The sequence below is a fragment of the Physcomitrium patens genome, chromosome 19 (assembly GCF_059467195.1).
Source record: "Physcomitrium patens ecotype Gransden chromosome 19, ASM5946719v1, whole genome shotgun sequence".
In the NCBI taxonomy this organism is placed as follows: domain Eukaryota; kingdom Viridiplantae; phylum Streptophyta; class Bryopsida; order Funariales; family Funariaceae; genus Physcomitrium; species Physcomitrium patens.
In genome coordinates, this window is record NC_143428.1 from 1,022,931 (window position 1) to 1,041,679 (window position 18,749).

Genomic DNA, 18,749 nt, shown 5'->3' on the forward strand with positions numbered 1-18,749 from the left:
AGAAAATTAACAACCAATATATTCAACTCAATAGCTATTACTTATTGACTTATTCAACAAGACATTGCAATTGCCTCAACCTTCAAGACAACATAATTGAGATGAAGATCCTTAAGAACAACATGTCTTTCTTTGAATAGATAGCAAGATATAACATGTTTGATAACACAACCTTGGAAGAGTCTTCGAATGTTTGGTGATTTTATTAGAGGTAGAAACGGCTCCTAACGATGTTTCAAATGTTTTATTTGAAGAAAGTTATAAAGGCCTTATCAATGATCAAATAATAGGATGATCTTTTTGTCTTGGTATGAAATACTATTAATTATTAAAAAGACCTTTCAATCATCTTCAAAAAGAATAAATGTCAGAATATGTGGTAAATACAATTTGCCACATCTTTGATTTCCTCAACATGTGATGATCGCTCCTTATAAAATTCATCTCTAAAAGGAGAGATAATTTCATTGATATACATATTTATTCTAATATTTATCCATATGATTAAATAGAAGTAAATAAAAGTAGATTTATTTTATAATATTTTTTAAAAAAACTTCTTTGAAGCTTTATGAATACTAATTTGACTTTATATGTGTTTTTAGTTGATTCGTGGATTAGAAATTTGGTCAATAAATTAACAACGTATTGATAGCTTACAAAACAAAATATCTATATAGCGCAGATCACGTATATAAAAACTTGCCTCATAAGTTAAGATTTGTATCTTCCAAAGTCAACATGTTTTGGAGGTCCTATAAGACATCACCAAATAACTCATAATTAAGAATATATATGAAGACTAGAGTGAAGCCTTCTTCACTCTTATCAATGTCTTTTTAGTCCTTAGTCTTATTTCAAGACTTCTTAGTTTTCTTATCTTTGACAATAGCCATTCTAATTTAATAATATATCATCTTTGAGTGATTTTTTATTCTTTTTGAGTGACACAAGAGTATATTGATATTTTAGTTTTTTGAAGTTTATATCCTTTATACACATAGGTATAAATATGATAACAATAATTATACATAGAAGTCATTTAGAAATTTTGGAAATGCTACAAAAAGAATTAATATTTTTTTATGAATAATATCCATTAAAATCAAAATAAAGAATAAAAAAATCTTTATTATAAAAAAACAAGATCAATGAAGATTGCATTCTATCTTCTATCTTTATTTGAGATTTTTTTTGTAATTGTGGCATTCAAAAGATGAATAATCAAAAATTAGAAAATTCAACTCAAGAACTAATTTTTATTGAATTTTCAAATAAGTCATTGATATTATTATAGTCTTCAAGATAATGGAATAGATATAAAGGCCATCAAAAACAACATATTATTCGTTAAAAAGATAGCCACATATAACATGTTTGATAATACAAGCTTAGAAGATACTTTTGATGTTCAGTAATAATATTTGAGTAAAACCATTCTTTATGGTATTCCAAAATTTTTATCAATGGTTTAAAAGGATATCAACTATCTTTAATAAGAATAAAAATCAAATTATGCTCCAAATCTAATTACTAAATCTTGGACTTTCTCAACATATTGTCACTACTTGTTATGGAACTTGTTTCTTAAAAGAAGAATAATATCATAAACATATGCATATAATATTTACTTAAATAAGAAGAGTTAGATAGAAAAATATTTTTTTTAATATTATGTGGAGTAGCTTCTTAAAAGCTTCAAAATTTGGATTTGACTTTCTATATGTTTATAAATAATTATTGATTAAAATTTGGTTAAAAATTATCTTTGTATTGGAAATTTTGACCATTTGATTTATAAATTGGCCATATATTGAAAATATTGGTCACTTATTGTATTACTTAAGCATTTGGCACACATATTAGATACATATTAAATCATCTAAAAAATACTACTATGTAATTTTTTAATTAGATAATATACATAGAAGTAAGATTGAGGTCTTTTTTATTGTTGTCAATTCTTCTCTTGCTTCTAGTGTAGTTTCAAGAGCATGTAGTTTTCTTATCTTTGGAGATATTCATTCTAATTTCTTCTTGAAACTACATACTTTCATATTTCTTTTATGTCATCTTTCTTTGAGACATATGTCAACTACTAAAATTATATTCTTCTAGCTCCTATCTTTGATAGCTTTAATTTTATAATTTTACCTCAAAACCTCTAAAATAACGTAATACATACTTTCATCTATGTCATAGAAGAATTCATCAAGCTTGAAAAAGTAGAAATTTAAATTTTAGCTTTTTATTTTTAGTTTTGGTCAAAAATTTAAAAAATCTTTTAACTTCAAGGCCTTATGAAATATACATAGAATATAGCACATGTATACCACATTTATAATAAATCATACAAAAATTATCTAATATTTTTTTTTTTATGAGGCATTTGACTACATTGTATTTGTAAAGCTTTCCATCTACATAAAACTCTATAATAAGCTCTATGACTATAACATACTATGCCACAAGATCTTAATTTATTAATTCTTTTGAATTAGAATATAAATTAATGGTATTGCATCTAATATTAATCTAGCAACAAACCTCTTATTATAAGAAGAATTTGATCTTATCTTGAAATTATATTTTTAGCTCAAAATTATTATATATGGTGTATAAAAATATCTCTTTGATAATATTGAACTATCTAAATATGCTTCCAATTATGTTAAGTATCTCTTATGAATATTAAAAAAATTCTAAAAATATTTTATATTATTATAAGTAACTCTAATTATAATTTAAATAATATTTAAATATTCTAATTAAAGTAGAAATAAAATTTTAAGAAAATATAAATATATCATAAAGAATTTCTATAGGAATGTTAATCAAACCTTAACAAATAATATAGAAGTCCAAAGTAGTTCTTTATTGAAACCTTATTGAATCCGAAATAAAGACTAAAAATTCATAATAAAATTCTAAGTAATTTTTAATAAATTTTAGTCAAATTTTAAGTAATTTCTAATAATTCATAATTTAATCTAAACTAAATCATGACTAAATTATACCAAATGAGATTTAAGCTTTAAATAAATCCTAATCATAATCTAATTATATTTTAATAAAAATTTAAAGATATCCTAAATAAATTCTAATTAAATCTTAATTAAATTATAATTTATTATTAATAAAATTATATAGCATATTAGAGCATCAATAATTAATATTTTAACAATCAATCTTTATTTAAAGTTTTTATCCTTTTCAATAAATAAGTTGATAACAGGTACATAATTTTGAAGGAAACTAAACTTAAAAATTAAAAAATAATAAAATTATAAATTAGCTTGAATACTATTCATCTACTTTTTCAATCTTAGTATTGAAGTTCCAATATTAATGGCTCTATTTTGTACCATATACTTGATTTTAAAAATTCATGTTTCTTTAAAATTAAATCAATTATGAGCTTAAAATTAATCACTTTAATCCAATAAGAAAATTACTTAAAATTATAGAAATTTTTATTATCTTTATCAATCCAATTTTCAAGACAATATCCTACTTGAAATTTAATCATGTTTATATAATTGGTTTGATTATGCTTAAATTTACAAAACATATCTATAAAAAATATGTTTACGATATCATAAAAGCTTCTACCTTTTGACTTATATTAAAACTTATGAAATACTTCAATATATAAATCTTTTATTATTTTATAAAAATAGTCATTTTAAAGAAACTTGACTTTTTTAAGATTTTACTAAGCTATAATTCACTCAAATAAATCAAAAAAGCTTATATGAATCCTATAAAGTATTCTTACAACTATTCTTCTCAAAGTAATGTTTTGTAATTTTAAAGGTGGTTTTCATTACAATCTATTCTTCTTGACACTGCAAGAGGCTTATATTAAAAGCTTTTGTAAACTACTTATTTATGTCTTATTGATGATTCTACAAAATAAATAGAAGTATCTTTTATAAAAAAAATGAGATTAGCATTACATTATTTTTTACTATACAATTTCTTTTTATCTATACTATTTTAAATGATTTATTTTTATAAAAATAAAATTTGCTCTTATATACTATAACAATTTTTATTTCATCTAAATAAACTAATTCTATTAAAATACAACAATAAAAAATATGTTACCATACTTAAACATATTGGTCTGTTATAAATAACTTGGCGATTCTATTCAAATATCTTCAAGTCCTCTTTTCAAGCTCTAGACACAAATAACAAACTTCTATGACACTTAAAGAGTCTTAATTATCAACATTAAAAAACTTATTAGATCCAATATTTAGGCATGTTGCTAGAAAAAAAAATTTGATAGCAAATATGTTGTCTTGAGCCAAATATAAAAGATAAGATGGGATGGTTGAAGATATTGATGTTGTAGGATCAAAATTCTATTTAGTATCAGATCTTAGAAAAGAAGATAAGATATTTTTTGATGTTGTCTTGAAAAGTATCATTGATGCTAAAGACATCTTTTATCATAAAATCTATAATTAAGCCAAAGATCTCATAAAAATAGATGTTTAATATGGATGTGAAGAATAATATAAAATATTCCAAATATAAAAACATCTATAAATGAAAGAAAGCAATGACACTATTCACATGCTACTTGACAATTTGAAACTAAATAAATTTTTGAGTGTCATCCAGATGAAGAGACATGTACTAAATAATATTACCTAGAATTTGTCAAAAGAAGAAATTTTAAGAATCAGGGATCTATTTAAATCCATAGATACCAACAACTATGGCATTACGACATTTAAACAATTTAAAGATGGTAAATTCAAATATGGCTCAAAATTCAAAGAATAGAATATACTCAAGTTTATGGAAGTAATTGATGAAGATGAAAATGGAAAGATAGAGTTTAGCAAGTTCATGTCTTAAACAAGGCAAATAAACAAGGTAGAAATAGAGAATGATTACTCAACAATCTTTAGTCATTTTGACAAAGATTGCAGCAAATATATTACCATTTACATGGTTTAGCAAGTAATGGAGAAGAATAGAATGGAAGACATCCATGATACATTCCTTATTGCAAGCAAATGCCTTAAATACAAACAAACAAAAACAAACTATAACAAAACAAATTAAATTGTCATTACACAAGTCTATGTGAGGAAAAAAATCAAAAAAAAAAAAAAAAAAAAAAATCAAAAGAAGATTGAAGGAAATGGGGCTTGAGTAATTGTAGATGGCAATGCATGGTCTACAAATGATAATGTGTGGCATGTAGCTCAAGCCAACTCCTTGGTACTTTCATGAAGCTCAAAACAAACACAAATTGAATAACTTAAAGTTTTAAAAATAAATAAATAAATAAATAAACAGAAGAAGATGTGAAAAGATCCAAAGGAAGAAGGGAAGAAAAAAGAAAACACACACAGAGAGAGAGAGAGAGAGAGAGAGAGAGAGAGAAACACACACATAAAAACAGAAAGTCCCAATTCTTTTCCACCAACAAGCTGTTCCAAATCTGCATTTGGCAACTGCTAATGTTAGAAGTTATTGTTCTAAGGCGTAGTCACCGAAAATTACGGCACTGGCAAAACTGAACCCGAATGGGTGCATGTCCACATGACTTCTTGTAACACACATCTTGTGAAGCTCGGCCGCACAGTAAGAAATGGAAAACCATAGGAGGTGCTCGCTGGCGAAAGCTCTGTGCCGTGTGACGCGAGTGGCACTGAAGAACGGGAGGTTGCATTGCGAATGCGAGGGTGATCCCCAGTGCGCTACAATCCTGTCCAGGGGGGGAGGAGGGGAGCAGAGAAGAGAAGAGAAGTGGTCCAGGGACCGTTTGGCAGGCAGTGGGGCGGGTGTTGGGTCGGATGGATGGGTGTTCCACACAACTCGACTGGCAACGCGTTGAAGTGGGAGCATGGAAACGAAACAAGGATGGATGGGTGGGCTTTGTTTAGGAGGAGGTGAGATGGTGGGGCAGGTCCAGGTTCTGTCCGTGAAGGCAGGGGAGGGGCAAGGGTGGTGGAGCGGAGGGTTGGGTTCATGTGCGGGGAGTCAGGGGTGTGGGTAAGCTGTGAGGCGCGGGGGAGCGGGCAGGATGTAATAAATATGATAGAGGACGCAGGTCGGCCACAGCCGGTGATCTGGGAGGTGACCGGGGTGGCCGGAGTCTGGTTGGTGTAGTAGGTTATCACGCCAGTCTCACACACTGGAGGTCCGCGGTTCGAACCCGCGATCAGACACTATGCTGATGATGTTTGAGTTGTGCGTCTTGCGCCTGTAGCTCAGTGGATAGAGCGTCTGTTTCCTAAGCAGAAAGTCGTAGGTTCGACCCCTACCTGGCGCGAGGACTGAAGCCTCCGTCACTGGAACACTCAGCCTCGCAACCCCGTCCAAGCTTTCTCCATCTCACTCTCTTTGCCACTCGCGCCAGTTGCAGCAAGCAATGCATCACGGGTCAACGCTACCCTCCACCACTGCACGTGCACCCTTGCCTCTCACCCACCACAATTCCTTTTGCTTAAAACCACATCCATTTACAAACTAAGCTAGGGGTTTTCCATGCATTGCATCCCTCCTATCTTTACTACACCCAATCTTCAATCTCCTTTGCAAACAAGGTAACCCCTCAATTCAACCCAACTCCCAAATATTTCATCAAGCTTCTAATCCTAAACCAATGTAGCATCAATTTCCATGTATAAAACCTAAAAGACAATTCCACTATTCTACCAATCCAATCCTCTAAATGTTTGGATTCTTCAACCAATGTTTGAAGCCTTTTACTACTATCAAGTCTTCTTTGGCATTGACCATATCAAATTTCCAAATTTTACTTGGTCTCTATGCACTATACCTTTCATTATACTATTTCCTATAGCCAATACACATATCATCTTCTATTTTTTTTTTTTGAGTCAAGAGGACTTTTGGTGCTAATACTTCATTGAGTTTTAAATAGCCAAATTATACTCCTTTACTAGATATGACATCTTTTTGGCACAACTTGCCAATCAATGGATATAATATTAAACTCACATTATTCATATTGCATCTTTCTTTCTTTCTATCTTGTGGTTTCAAACTTAGATGCTTATATGGATAGGATTCTTATGAAATTGAAGTCCTTTGAGTGTTGTTTTATATTCATCAATTATTTTTAAAGTCTATTATTTCCTCTTTGAATCACACTAATAAATAAATGCATTGGAACTTGTGTTTTTTTTTAAAAATCATTCAATTTAATATCTTTAATACAATTCAACATGCTTGTGATTGTCCAATCAATATTAGGTTTTCAAGTGAACTTTCCACCTATGTTGTAAAAAATATATATTGGATTCCTACATGAAATTGCGTGGATCATTTTAGAATATATATATATATATATATATATATATATATGTAGGATATTTGGATACAAATTTTGATAAGTTAAGGTCTTTAATTGATGTTTTGGAAATATTTTCATGGTATTAAGTTCAATATTATTAGCAATTATAGAATTATGTACAATGTAATTTTTTAATTTAGACAAAAGTTTTATTTTATTTTATTATGATATTATTTTTTTATTTTTTATTTTTTATTTTTTTGAATTCAAAGACTTGACTAGCTTAGTAATTTAATTAACCACTTTTGAGATTGAAATTTTTAAATTTTTATTTATTAATTTATTATAAAATTTATAAATAGAAGCAACTTAAGGTTTTATTTTTATTCACATGTGTTTTATTGGATTTGAAATAGAAATAAATATTTGACATTTTTTCAAATAGGTCATAATGTGTTTTTACGCTGTCATGTTGTAACACGAGTATACAGTGAAAATAAAAAGAAAGGGGAATTTTATTAATATTCAGTTACCTCGAATATTGGGAGCATCAACCAACTCCAGTACAAATACTGAGTGGTCAGGTTCAGTCACTCCATTACAGTCAGCCGGGGCATACTGAAATGCTCCGTTCGATTCCAATAACGGGAGTCAGCAGGAAGAGAAGGACCAATTCACACGACGGGTTCGAGGAGCCAATTGGATCCAATTTCGATAATCCAATCCGGGTCCTCTTATCCAATATGAGACCTGAATTGGCCGGTCAACCCAATGCAGTCTAATTACGGGAAATCCAGGTCTTACTACGGGTCTTAGCCAATCTGACGCGAGGACCAATTTGACCCAATTACGGAAACATCCAGGTTACTACGGGCATCTTTCCCAATATAGGACCTGAATTGGTCGGGCGACTCAATGTGGTCCTGATTACGGGGTTCGATTCTGTTTCAGGCTGTCCTGTTCTCTGTGCCGTTTCAGGGAACGTTGTTTTCGGTAAATGGATTTCTTAAAGGTAAAAATGGAGGAGAAAGCTTGACGGCGAGAGCCAATTTCGGATCCAAGCTTGAGGTGGGAGCCAATTCCGGATCTAAGACGGAAGATTGAAGAAATTCAGAGGATAAGGTTAGGGGGGGATATAGTTTTGAGGGGGGAAGGTTTTTTTTTCGGGGGGAATCGGGGGGGGAGCAAGTTTTCAAGCTTTTGCAAGGTTACCAGTTCGGTTTTTCATTGGAGGTTTTTGGAAGATCAAGGAAATTAGAGAGAGGAGCTTCATGCTTCGGGTCGGGGAAGGAAAGACATAGAATTTGGATTTTTCTTCTTCATAGAGTTTTGGGACGACTGAGGCAATCGCTGCTGAAGTCAGTGTTGTAATAGTGAATCAGGATTTTTAAATGAAGTGGGTTTGAATACTCTTGACTGTTTTGTAAAATCGAGTTACGTCTGTGATTGAAGGATTAAAGGGGTGTCTATAGGATTGAGTATGCGGAGTGAATGAAATTTATTGGGTTAATCTAACAGGACAGTCAGTGGATACAAGATCGTAAGTACAAAGGGGTATTGAAGATTAACAGTTTGGGTTGTTCGGGGTTCTCTGTAACGTCTAAAGACCTACCGGCTGGGGCAAAAAAAAGGACTTCGACAAGCAGTCGAAGGGCATCAGTAAAGATTTACGGTGTATTCTTGCAGTCGTTTATATTCCTGGAGTAAAAACTGATAGACTGCTTGACTATCGGCGGATCTCCATACTACCTTCTACAGCTAGACGCCTGGCGCATTCTCGAGCAGGAAAGCACGTAATACGACAACGCTCTAATATTTTTAATAAGCATGTATTATAGTAGAATTATACTAGAATATGTGTTGGATTAGTTATAAACTTAAATATTGTTTTGATTAAAGATGACATAGTTTGAAATATAATCTTCTTAATGAATGAAAATTTATGGATATTATCATCTTTTTATATAGTCATATTGTGAGAGCATCTAATTTGGTGTGTAAGTTTTGTTATGTTTTTTATGTTGTAAAATTAAATGCATGTATTGACTTTAGAATTGATTAACTAGCTTGTGACTTTGAAAGATTAATTATCTTAATTGCATATGTATTATAGTACTTATAATTGTATTGGTATAAATTAATTTAAAGTTTTATGTATCTTAATTGATTTATTTTATAGCATAATCTGGTTGATTGTTACAATCTATCTTGCAATATTTTTTTTGATTTCATTTGCTAAAAAATATTTATAGTCTTTTAATTGATGTTAATATAATGGATTTAATCATTTTTAATTTATGATTAATTTTATAGTTTATGATGTGAAAAAAAATTATATTACTTTAGATATCATTAATTAATTTGTTAAGTTTTGATATAGTAAGACATATTATTATAAGTTTTACAAATCTGAATATAAAAATAAGATTACAATTCTTTTAAATAATTTTTATATTTACTTTAAAATGATATTTTTTAAAAGATATTTATTTATTTATTTATTTATTTATTTAAGAAATATGATAAGGTTCACATGTTTTCATGCATTTTTGAAATTTGAAAAAATTTATATATTAATAAAAGTAGTGTTGTTCAATTTTTAGATTTTTTATTTTTTATTTTAAAAAATAAATTTATTTTAGATACTTAAAATTTTAATTGGTGCTTAGTTTGTATATATGTAAATAGTATGTTTTGATAGAAAGGTAATAGCATAAATTAAATAGGTAGTGTATGAATTTTTTCCTACTTACTTTTTGGTTTGAAATATTATTGAGTAAATTATTTAGTTAAATGGATAAATCTTAGATACTAAGATAGATAAGCAAATAAGTTAAATTATTAATATTAAAATTATATGATATAAGCTAATTTTATACATTAGTAAATAAAATTTATTAGTATATATATATGTATATATATATTAATTCAAAGATATTTTAATATTTAATATTGACTTAAAAATATATTTCTATAATATAATTAATATAATTTAGAAAAAAGATAAGTGGCTATAACTTTGAATTTTTTTGAATTTTAAAAATACAAATACCTTTATGTAATAACTTTTTTATTGGAAAAATTTTTTTTAGACCCTCAATGAAAAAATGAGGTGCAATAGTTTTTTTTGTCTACAATGCATGAATAATATGTATTTTAAAATTTTCTATTAGATCCATCTTATTGAGGTAGTTTTAAAATTTTTAAAAATAAAAATTTTAGTCAAAAGATACTTACATAATTTAATTAAAAAATAAGAAGATAAAAAATTATATTTGTTTTAATATATTTATAATAATCATATGAATTGACATATTTAAAATTTTAGTAGTAAAATAAAGTGGCCTTTTTCAAGGCCTCTTTTTACTTTGTACTAAATACAAAATCCAAGATTTTTTAAAGAAGGATTATTTTTAGTAAAAAAAAGACTTTTATGAAGTTTTTTTAATTTTAATGTTTTAAATTAGACTTGTATGTTGTCATGTAATAACATGGCCATTAGGTGAAATTTGGAATTTGAAATTTAGGGTTTGTGAATAATTCCAAGATCTAGTAATATTTGCTAGTTAGATTAAAGCAATATTTGGTAAAAAAAAATTAAGACTTAAATATCTATACAAAACCTAATTATTTAGAGCAATTTAATGGTTCAGTAAAGAGAAATTGGTGTTGAAAGATTAACTTTCAAGTTAGAGAAGGAAGGCAACCAAAAACTGAGAGGTTTTGGAAGCTTTTCTTACAATTAGTAAATCCAATTCTTTTCAAATTTTGTATGCTTGTTAATTGCTTATTGGTTGAAGTTTGGATGAAATTTTAGTCAAGTTTTATAATTCAATTAATGTTTATTGAGGTCCCAAATAGCTATAATAATTGATTGAAATTTACTAAGAATTTTCTTGAATTGTTTAGAATTTAGAATTTAATTAGGATTTGGTTTAGGTTAAAATTTAAGATTTATTTAGAATTTGATTAAGATTCTTCTAAAATTTTATTATGGTCTGGTTTAGAGTTTGATTAGAACTTAGGATTTGTCAAGGATTTGGTTAGGACATAAGGTTTTATTAGGATTTAGTCTAAGATTTGGATTTAGATTTTGTTTAGGATTTGTCTCAGATTTGATTAAGATTTGTATAGGATTTTATTAAGATCTTATTAGAATTTGATTAAGATTTAGAATTTTATTAAAATTTGATTTGAATTGGTTTAGGATTTCATTAAAATCTGTTTAGGATTGCATTAAGGTTTGATTAAGATTCAATTAAGATTTTTATTTTTGATATTTTTTTAAGATATTTTTATAATATATATTTTATTAAGATTAATTTATAAATTTTTTATATTTCTTTTATAAATTCTTGAGACTTCTTTTGGATTTAATTAAAGATTGATGAGAATTTTTATAATTTAATTGAAATTTGTTTAGAATTCTACTAGAGTTATTAGGATTATCTTATTGCAAGTTCCATTTTTCTTTCCACAACCAGATGTCTAATACATTCTCAAGCAGACTTTACATAATACAACAATATAATAGACTACATTATTCAACTTGGTGAAGATCAAAATTATATTATATATATATATATATATATATATATATACATAAAACTTAAGACATACATAAAATATTTATATTTATTTATTTATCTTTATTATTTATTTAAAATTAATTTATAGAACTATGATAATCTTAGAAATTATAATTAATATAATTAAGATACTATTTTACTAAGAATATTTATGTGAAGGAATAAAATTAGTATAAAAAATAACTTATATATTCAAGGGAAAATGCGGTGACAAAAATATAAAATATAAAATATAAAAATATAAAACAAAGTGATTAGCTACCAATGTGTAGAAAAGATAAGGTGGTTAAAACCTTTTTAGGAAGTTAAAACCATCTTTGATAGTTATGATAGTTAGAAATAAATTAATCTTACTATATTTTAAATAATATTGATAAAAAATTATTATTAAAAATCTATAAATAGCTTTAAATCATATTATTATTATCAAAAAAATCATATTGAAAGAGAGTAAAATTGACATGTTTGCATATTGTTTCATACACTTTTGATCTAGTATTAAGTTATGAGAGTTGCAAGATAAAATGAAGATATAGATGGTTGAAGACTAAGTTGAAGAAGACAAAAATAAGATGAAGTTAATGAAGAAATAAATGGTTAAAGACTAGGTTGAAGAAGTTGAAGAGAAGAAGAAGTTAATAAAAATATAGATGATTGAAGACTAGGTTAAAGAAGACAAAGATAAGATTAAGTCTATGAAAATATGAATGTTTAAAGAATAAGTTGAAAAAGATCAAATAAAATTGACAGATAAATTGAAGATAGTTTCTAAGGTGACATGTTTGACCACAACTTTTGATACAACCAAAAGTTGTGAAAAACAAGTACATGGATAGTTCCTATGTAGAAACATAGAAGGGATACTTGAGATTCTTGAGATGCAAGAATCTAGGTATTCATTTGGCAACCATGATAGGGATACATTATTTTCTTTGGTAATTAAGTTTATAAAATTTAACAAATTAATAGAGTTTATTTAATAAGAATGAGTGATATTCATGAATGAAACTTATTTACTTTATCACGAGTATTAAAAACCATAAATAAAGATGGTATGGAACAATTCAATATTGCATGCCAAACTAGAAGGATTGAATAAATAAGGCAAAAGTAAAAAGAAAAAATATCTATCTTTTATCAAGATAAAAAAATGATACACATTGAAGAAGGATCTGCATCAAAGAATGTTCTATAAAAGAAAACTTTTGCAATCAAAAAATTACAAAACAACATAAAATTAATGACTATAAAAGTCAGACATTATATTAAGTAATGAACCAAGAAACTAGATTTTCTAGCAATCCAAAAACTCTAAGAGAACAAGTTGCTGGATGATAGCATATTTATAGAATATATAAACAAAAAAATAAATAAAAATAAAAAATGATAGAATTGATAGGTAAAACATTGAAAGAAAAAAATATTACAATAAGAGAAAAGATTTTTCCAACAAACTTATGTTTAAAAACTTAATAAAAGATTTAGGTTTTAATAGTAAAGATGATATAAATTCAATAAATAAAGAAGAAAAAAGAGGTTCTTCAATTATAGAAGAAGTTATAAGGAAATTAAAATTAGTAAATTCTACAATGAATGTAGAATCAATATAATTTTCAATATAGTCTTCTAGTTTGTCTATACCATTACATCAAAGAATAACAATCAATATGGCATTAATTATTAGACATATTAAAGAAAACATATCCAAATTTAAAAGCAAAGAAGATCTAAACATTTACATTAAGGAATTTAATAATGTTTTTTAGGCTAATAGAAAAATATCAGATGAAGTCAAATTAACTCTTTTTTCAATAATACTTAAAAAAAGTACTAAAGTAATATTCTTGGTATCTTATAAGACATTTTATTTTTTAGAAAGGTCTTAGAAATGTATTCATTATTCGTTTCAAAAAAAAGAAAAGTGATCAAGAAATCATTGTTACTCTTTTACATCTCAAACAAAAAAAAAGTAAGGATGTGGAAGAATTCTTGGAAAAAATAATATATGCACCTAATAAACTTGTTCTTCAAGTTCATGACCTATTTAAAAAAATATTATTTTTTAAATAGGTTAAAAAAAAGTAGGCAAATATGTAGCTTTATTACTAATAAATATATTGGAAGAAGCTCTACAATCAAAAAAAATTAAACTAAATATATATATGAATAAAATATCTTATGATATAAAATCTAAAGATTTGAATGAAGATTTAGATGAAGAAGAAAGAAAAAAAAATTCTATTAAAGAAAATTTAAGGAAATTAAAAGAAGATATGGCTTAGTTAAGTATTGGATCAAAGCAATTTAGAATAGGTATTATTTGTAGAAAGTGCAACAATAAAGGATTTTTTTTTATTTTTCTAGTATCATATAAAATTTTGTACAAATTTCAATACATACATGCACCAAACTAATGATTGTAATTATAATTAATGATATAGAGATAGAAATTTAGTAGTTCATTAAATATAACCATAATTAAATAATATAAAAAAAAAGAGAACCTATAAGAAGAAATTTATCTATAAATCAAGATAGAGATCAAGGACCTTCAAATCAACAATAATACAAGAGGAAAGATACTATGAGGAATAGCACTTATAGAGGAAAAGAAAGATATCTTCATAAAGAAGGATATAGATCCAAATATTATGAGGATAGATTACAACAAAGCTATGAAAGAAGACATAAAAGATATATGAATGTTAATTCACTAAGAAGGGATTATATAAATCAAATACATGGAGATAATCTTAAGTATTATTATTGCCATAAAAATAGACATATGAAAGTAGATTGTCTATTATAGATTAAATACCAAAAAAAAACTAGAGATGCACAAATATAAAGATAACAAGTTGTAGCTACAAATGCAATAATTTGAAAAGTTTTTGTTATGACTTGAGCTCAAAGATATAAAGAAGAAATTAAGAATGAAGTAACAAGCACTAATAATAGTGATAAAGATGAAGGGGATGAAAGTAGAAAATAATTTGAGTTTATAAATTAAGATAAATTACAAGAAAAAGCATCTCAAGAATGGTCTAATTAAAGAAGAATATACAAAGATGTAGCTAAAAACAATATAAGAATTATAATAAGAAATTGAAGAAATTCCAATTCAAAAAAAAAATTTATTTAAAGATGTTGAAAAAAAACTAATAAGTAAAAATATTGAAGAAAGAGGAGTAATAAAGGAAGAAAAAATTGAAAAAATAATTAAAGATGTATTTTGATAGAATAAAAATAATATCTACAGGATAATTATTGGAATTGGCTCCATATTGCAAAATAATTATAAAAGCATTTCTTCTTAAAAGTAATTTTGAATCAAGTATATCAGAAGCTTATGTTGTAAATTAGGATTATAATATGGAAATGCCTATGATTATTGTTAAAATTAAATATCAAATTATACAAGATATATTATTAGATAGATATTCAAGAGTAAATATTATTAAAAGAAAATTATACAAAAAAGTGGATTATAATAAGATTGAATCATTACCTTTTATAATAATAATGGCTAATGAACAAAAAGTGAATCCAATGAATATTATCAAAGATTTATGTAAACAAATAGGAAAATTTACTTATAACATTATAATAACAATTTTGAAAATGGAAAAAAAAATTCAATGCTATTCTGTGTTATTAGGTCGATCATAACTTAAATAAGCAAGATCTAAATAAGATTGGACTAAGGATACTCTAACCATTTTTTAAAAAATAGAGAAAAGAAAATATATTCTGAAAAATGTTGAAGCCATTTACCATTAAAATTTCTCACACATTTTGAATATTATGATTGGAAAAGAGGTTTGACTAATAAAAAAGAATAAATTGATTATCAAGCTATACTTTTCTTATATCTTGTAGTTGATATTGATTTTATCTAGATTAAAAGAAATGTTTAGTTATGATTGTAATATGGTGGATATCATATCACAAAATGATATAAAATCCAAGGAAAAAATAAAAATAAAATCTCATAAATCAATTGAACCCATGGAAGAATTGATAAAGTATTCTGATTATTTTTATAAATTAAGGATGGAAGCCAAAGAAGTAGATACAATTCCAGCTACAATGGCAATTAAGGAAAAATCCATCATAAGTTGGACAATCAGCAAAAAAGACCAAGTAGATGAAGTAAATCTACAAATTGAAGCTCAACCAATAACAATAAAGATAAAAAAAATAAAATTATAAGGGCTATAAAAAAGAATTGATAAAATTACTAAAAAAATACAATGATACTTTTGCATGGAGTTATGAAGATTTAAAGGAAGTGCTTGCTCACATTTGTGAATATCAAATTGAACTTGAACTAAATTCTCAACCAATTAAATAAGTAAGATATCTAATGAATCCAACTTATGTTATTAAAGCAAAAGAAGAAATTAATAAATTACTTAAGATGGGATTATTTATCTTGTAGATCAAACAAAATGATTATCTTCAATAGTTATTGTTCCTAAGAAGAATGCCAAACTTTGGATTTGTATTGATTATAGAAAACTTAATGGAATCACAAAACTAGATCCTTTTGTATTATTTTTTTAGTAATATAGTACTTGAAATGGTAGTTAGATATGAATTATATCCTATATTAGATGGATTCAATGGTTATAATCAAATACCAATGGTTGTAAAAGATCAGCTTAAATCTTATTTTATCATAAAATGGAGACCATTTGCTTATCAAGTAATGTCTTTTGATTTGAAAAATGTACCTACTGCATTTCAAAGAATAGTTATGCATGCCTTTGCAAAGTATTTGAATGATTTCATGTAAGTTTTTCTTGATGATTTTAACACGTATGGAACTCAAGTCAAACATTTAGAGCATTTATAAAAGTGCCTTCAAAGGTATCAAGAAGATAGAATTAGCTTTAATCCAAAAAATACACCTTTGTAGTTACTTCAGGTGCATTATTGGATCAGATTGTTTGCAAAGAAGAGCTATTAGTAGATCTAGTTAAAATACAAGCTATCATTGTTTTACTACCACTAAAGAAATTTAAAAGAATGCAAGAATTTATAGATTCTACTAGTTATTATTGAAGATTTGTATATAAATTTTTCAATATATCACAACCATTGACAAAATTAACAAAATCTAGTGTAAAATATGTATAGACTATAGAATTTCAATAAGCCTTTGAAGTTCTAAAAACAAAATTAACAACTACTCCAATTTTAATTACATCATATTGGAATAAATTTTTTTATGTATATTGAGATGCTTCAAATGAAGCAATTTATTGTATTTTGTCCCAAAACATTACCAGGCAAGTAGATCCACTAATTTACTATGCAGTTGATTATTAAATCAAGCAAAAGAAATTACAATACCATAGAAAGAAAAGCATTGGCAATAGTTTATTCAGTTCAATTTTTTTTGTCATTATTTGCTAGTAAATCATTTTATATTTCATGTTGATCATCAGGCATTATTATATTTAATTAATAGACCAATAGTTTTAGAACAAGTTACAAGATGGATGTTACTATTACAAGAATATGATTTCAAAATTGTTTATAAATTAAGATGTCAACATGTGATGGTAGATCATTAGTCTAAAATAACCACCAAAGAAGCACTCATGAGTGTAATAGATAATGTTTTAGACACAAATATATGTATGGTCCAAATTATTGCAAAAAAAAAAAAAAAAAAAAAAAAAAAAAAAAATCCATTATCTTTATAGATTGAAAAATATCTTTTATTTATTTCTTAAAAATAGATGAATTACTACAATTACTTCAATTAATATTAGAAAAAAAATTGCTATAAGAAATTGATACATTTATTTGGACAAAACAAACAAATTAATAAAAACATATTTAGATGGCATAGAACAAATTTATTTAGCAAGGCCTATCACAAAAGCTATTATTATTAAAGCGCATGAAGGACTTGATGGAGGTTATTTTTTGGAAACAATAAATTTATAAAAAATTCTTAATGCTTCATTTTAGTGGCTAATGTTAAGACAAGATATATATGATTATTATAAATAATGTGATGTTTTCCAATAAAAAACACTAAATCAAATAAATAAAAAATTCTTTATATCTAATATTACCATTAGAAGTGTTTCAAAAATAGAGAATTGATTTTGTGGAATCAATAGATCTACCAACTAATTTAACAAAGAATTGATATATTATAATTGAAATTGATTATAAAACCAAATGGATAGAGGCAAGAGAATTAAAAGATAATATAGCTAAATCAATAGCAAAATTCTTATATAAAGAAATTATAATATATTATAATTATCTTATTAAATTGATAAGTGATCAAGGAATATATTTTATTCAAAAAATAATTTAATTATTGACAATAGAATTTATGATTTAATATTGGAAGTCCACCACTTATTATCTTTAAGAAAATGAGCAAGTTGAATTGAATAATAAAGTTCTTAAAACTATGTTAATTAAAAAAATTAATGCAAATCAAACATATTGAAATAGTAAATTTTATTCAAACTTCTAGGCATATTATACTACATATAAGGTTATAACAAAACATACACCTTTTAGATACAAGATGATTTATTGAATATACAAGAAGATCACAATAGTAGTATTATAGCAGGAAAGAATTACAGTTTTGTCCCTATTTGATATAGTGCGTTGTACAAAATTACATTTTGTTTCTAAAGATTACATAACAATTTAATGCATATTATACATAAAATTGTACTCTATCCTTCTATTGAAAAAAAGAATTATAAAGCTTCTACTTTTTTACATTTTTACTTACAAATTTGAAGCTGTAAGATATATTATCTAGTTCTTGTATGCTACATTATATTTTCAAAAAAGGACTAATGTTGCACCTACAACTTTCATAAGAT

The 18,749-nt window shown here is 26.0% G+C and overlaps 2 non-coding genes across 2 annotated transcripts; both read left to right on the forward strand.

Annotated features, from left to right (window-relative positions):
- The first annotated feature begins 6,123 nt into the window (after nucleotides 1-6,123).
- TRNAV-CAC (transfer RNA valine (anticodon CAC)) lies at nucleotides 6,124-6,197 on the forward strand. Its single transcript has one exon. It is a non-coding gene; the product is annotated as a tRNA-Val (tRNA).
- Nucleotides 6,198-6,228: 31 nt separating this feature from the next.
- TRNAR-CCU (transfer RNA arginine (anticodon CCU)) lies at nucleotides 6,229-6,301 on the forward strand. Its single transcript has one exon. It is a non-coding gene; the product is annotated as a tRNA-Arg (tRNA).
- Nucleotides 6,302-18,749: the final 12,448 nt, after the last annotated feature.